The 4,686-nt window shown below is 41.0% G+C and overlaps 1 non-coding gene across 1 annotated transcript; it reads left to right on the forward strand.

Annotated features, from left to right (window-relative positions):
• Positions 1 to 3,773: 3,773 nt before the first annotated feature.
• Positions 3,774 to 3,903, forward strand: LOC138434923 (small nucleolar RNA SNORA11). The gene has a single exon (XR_011254980.1). It is a non-coding gene; the product is annotated as a small nucleolar RNA SNORA11 (small nucleolar RNA).
• Positions 3,904 to 4,686: the final 783 nt, after the last annotated feature.

Here is a 4,686-nt window from a genome sequence, read left to right on the forward strand (position 1 = left end):
AAAATACTGTATTTGAAGGTGATTTCATTCTCTCCTTCACTTAAAAGCCTGTTTATTTTTCAGCACCACAGGGGACATTATTTCAGAATGGAATGACATCTTTGTGTGGCTAGAAATTATGCCATGACCTATTTGGTAATATGTGATATATATGGAGTAATTTTGGTGCTACAGGTACTAGAAAATCTGTCTCTGGAATTTGCAAGCCAAGTGGCCCCACAGCTTATTCAATGGCAATGTCAGAACCATGTTGCTGATTTTCTGTAACTCTCAGAGACTATATACTACTGCAAGGTGTGTCTGAATGTGACAAGATTAACTGTGGAGGGTGGTCCAGTGGTTAAGATAGCATGCTTCCACTTCAGGAGACATGGATTTGATCCCTTTTCAAGGAACTGAAATCCCACACAGTGTTGTGCAGCCAAAAAAAAAAAAAAAAAAGAATCCCTGTGGGCCTTGTGATTACAGGAGACACTCTCGACTGAATAAGAGAGCCTCATGTGCTTGGTCAGAAGTCTTGTTTGACCTGGTCCCTCCAACCACTACCCTGACTCACAAAACTTGTCAACATGAGTTTTTCTGCTTCCCTTGGAACTGCTTATACCAAATTCTTTCAGTCCAGAGAGGCTTGGAGGTATTAAGGGGCAAAATAATAATAATGAGGAGGATGATGGCAATAACAGAAGAGAAGGAGCACAAAATCAGGAATGAATCCCACAGAGGTAGATACACATATCTTAAAAAAAAAAAAAAAGGCGCCAAGAAGTCTAAAATTCAGACTTTATGGAAACATAAATAGTAAATAGGAGTTTAGCTGCTAACAACTACCAACGAGAAGAAAGTATAGATTTAATGAATGACACAGAGTTGATTCTCTGTCAGCTTGAAAGGGCTTTTGCAGTATTTAAAGCAACAAAAATATTAAAAAAGAAAACCTCATAAGACAATTGTAGAACAAAGCACATAAGGTATTTATGAATGCAGAGCATGTTAAAAGAGAGCCCAAATTGTTCAGCTAAGAGAATTCAGGGCTCAGTTCATGGATGTCAGTTTTACACTCTGGTCTGCTGCTCAGCGAGATACTGTACATTTGGCAGTTCACGCCACAATTGCTTTATCTGTTGTATATGAAGAATGCCACATGAAAACATTCTCAGTATTCTAGTAAGAATAAAATTAACAACTGTTTGGATAATAATATGAGAAATGTGAAGTATTCTATAAATCAATACTGTAATTATTACTTGAGCAAATTAGCAGCAGATTTAGTTTTTATCAATATCAATTTATAATAATTCAGGACCATTGGGCTATGCAGGAATTTTGTTTTTAGATTCCAGCCCCATCAAGCTTTCTCTCAAGGGATTTGCTTCCTCATAAAAATGGAACTTCCTTGGCTGAGTGATTCTCCAGAGAGGCAGAACTTTCTTTTTATTATGGGCATATCTTACAAGTGAATGTGCAGCCCAGAAATTTTTATTCTTGGGATAAAAGACTGAAAACTTACTTATACATGGACTAGAGACAGGAACAGTGCACCCTCCCCATATTACATGTTACAAAATCCTACATACTGAGTTTTCAGAATCCAAAATCTCACCCTGGACCCAAACAAAGAACACTACTTCAGAGACACAAGGTTGACAGATTTCACAAAGGAACAGTGTATCTTTTACACACAAATATAAACCATCCCCTGGTGGCTCAGACATGAAAAAATTGCCTGCAATGCCAGAGACGTGGGTTCAATCCCTGGGTCAGGAGTATCCCCTGGAGGAGGAAATGACAACCCACTCCAGTGTTCTTGCCTGGAGAATCCCATGGACAAAGGAGCCGTGCGGGCTATAGTCCATGGGGTCAAGAATCAGACACAACTGAGTGACTAACACTTTTACTTTTTGTTTCTCAAACAATCCTTTTCTGCCAGTGATAGCTATTTCCTCCTATTTCCCCAAATTCAAGTGTCTAGCAAGGAAGAGTCCACAAATATGAATAAAGACAGGCATGTTACCATTTTCATTTTGCTGCATTTTGTTTCCACTTTGTTTAATTATCTGCAGAGGTTCATAATGCAGTTAAAATATATCTACTAACTGGTTTTACAATTTCTGTCAACATGGAAAATCAAGCACATTTAAGAGTTCATTTTCTTACAAATGACAGTGTTTTATTTTAGCATGGTGATTGAATGTAAATTTGTCCCCTAAAATTGACTGTAATGAGAGTAATGAGGAAGAATGCTAATGAACCCTAAAGACAGCAGGTATGGTGTCAAGGGAAAGTTTACAGCTGGAAAGCAGGACACATTTCAGCTTACTAAGCACAGTGGGGAAAGGAAAAGCTAAGACAGCCATCCGGAGGAAGAGGGAGAAAGATAAAGCTTTTTTATCACAGAACCTGGAATGGGTCAGGTTGGGCAAGCAGTTACTTTTCAAGGCAGAGATACAGAGGAGGGACTAAAAGCAGAAGCGCTGGTTAGAAGTCTACTTAAGAGGAAATTTTATCCCAGAATTTCTCCCCCTTTATAGCCCCCTTGCTGCCTGGCAGAGGACTGGACTTAAGTCACACACAGTTGCAGAAGAGTGGAACAAATATGGAAGAGGTGAGAGCTCCTGTGCCGCAAAATATGGTCCATTCATTAGACCATCCCCTTTGTAGGGTCCAAGAATATGGGAAAAGGGAATCTATACCTCAGGCAAGAAATGGGCTTACTCTCTAGAGAATCTGGCTGCTTCAAGAGAAAACCTGCAGATCCTTTCATGTGGGAGCCCAGGAACAAGGGCCCCAAGACAGACAGATGGAGGGAAGGATGGGGATGGGGAGGGGAGGAGAGGGAGGGAAAGAGGAGGAAGAGAAGGGTGGGGCTGGGGGTGGGGGTGGGGGAGGGGAGGGAGGGAGGGAGATGCTGAGATGTTCCCTACATTGGATGCTCTGGATCTGCCCCAGCCCACTTAACTAGGCCAATGCACCCATCCTCCAGCTGGTGGAGGCTGAGAACACTCATCCATCCCTTCTGTCCTGCTCCAAGAGGGAGCCATCAGGTTCTGGAGATTAGAGGCTCCATCCCACTGCCCACAGCGCATGCTCAGTCACTTCAGTTGTGTCCAGGTCTATCCGTGGGATCTCTCAGGCAAGAATACTGGAGTGGGTTGCCATTTCCTCTTCCAGGGGATCTGCCTGACCCAGGGATTGAACCCACATCTTCCGTGTCTCCTACATTGCAGGTGGATTCTTTACCCACTGAGCCACCTGGGCTGCCCACAGTGCTCAGAGGTAACTCTGCCCTTGGGAGCAAACAAAAGGAAAACCCCCATGAGAGAAAATGCCCTGCTTACTTCCTGTCCCAGACCAGTGCTTCCCCCACTCTTCTCCTGTGTGTGCTGACTCAGTAAAACCCATGCATCCACACCCCTTTACCAGCTCTATTTCCAAGGAACTTAAACTCAAACCTTACTTGATTTATTCAGTTACATTGAGAAGGTCTTTACATCTCTGACAGTCTCAGAATAGGCCCTTAAGAAAACAACAAAAGGGATCAACTATTGGCCTGCAAGGAAAACAATAACTTGTACAAGGAAGAGAATGAAATAGCATATAACACTATACAACAACTCCACTCTGGATAAACACAAAATACTCACAAAAAATAAATAAATGACTTATTTAATCTAAATAAGAGGCAAATGTGTTGGGAGAACAAACAAAATATTTGTGTGGGGTAGCAAATCTGTATATGGAATCTTCATTCAGTTAATGTTATATTAATATTATATGGGGTATGCTCAGAGCAAGGCCCTGAAAAAATGGCTTCTCTGCGTACAACACACCGGGCGGGAATCTGTATTCATTGTTTACAAAGGGCACAAACGGTGTGGCCTTCCTACAAACATCCATCATGTGTCCCCCACCTCCACCCCCTTCATGTGACTGCTGGGCAGGACAGTGGGACAGGGCTCGGTACTGGAAGAAAAGCTGCAGTATTTGGTTGAGGGTCCTTGTCACCTACAGCCTGTCTGGTTCATGTGTGGGAGGGCCATAAGTGATCTTAGAAAGGCTTTGAACCTGTCTTTTCAAGAAGAAAGAACAAAAAAGAAAAATAGATTTCAACTCTATGGCATTCTGGAAGATGCAAAACTATGGGAACAATAAAAAGATGAGTGATTGCCAGGAGTTTGTGGGGAGATGAATATAGAAAGTACAGAAGTTATTTCTATGAGCAGTGAAAATACTTTGAATAGCATTATGATGAGGGATATACATCATTATAGTTTTGTCCAAATCTATAGAAGCTACAGCACTACTCACTTTATTAAAGTGAACTCTAGGATGAACTGGGGACCTTGGTGATTACAGTGTATCAGTGTAGTTCACCCTTGTTTTTGTTTTTTAAAAAAAGGTACCATTCTGTTGATAATGGCATGCGTGTGAGGGGAGGGGGTCTATGGGGAATTTCTGTAGCTTTCTGTCAATGTGTTGTAAACCTAAAACTTCTTCTTTTTTTTTAAGTTCTAAAAAAAAAAAAAACTCTAAGGGTAGATGTTTTGGTAAAACTTTTGCTTCACCCTTATATATGTATATATCTTATATGTGTATATGTTTGTTAGACTGTGATATAAAATGTATTTTTATGAATAAAAAGTTTGCAGGCCACTATAGTTAAACTATACTGACAAATAAAAACACAAA

This window comes from Ovis canadensis, chromosome 2, assembly GCF_042477335.2.
Source record: "Ovis canadensis isolate MfBH-ARS-UI-01 breed Bighorn chromosome 2, ARS-UI_OviCan_v2, whole genome shotgun sequence".
NCBI lineage: Eukaryota > Metazoa > Chordata > Mammalia > Artiodactyla > Bovidae > Ovis > Ovis canadensis.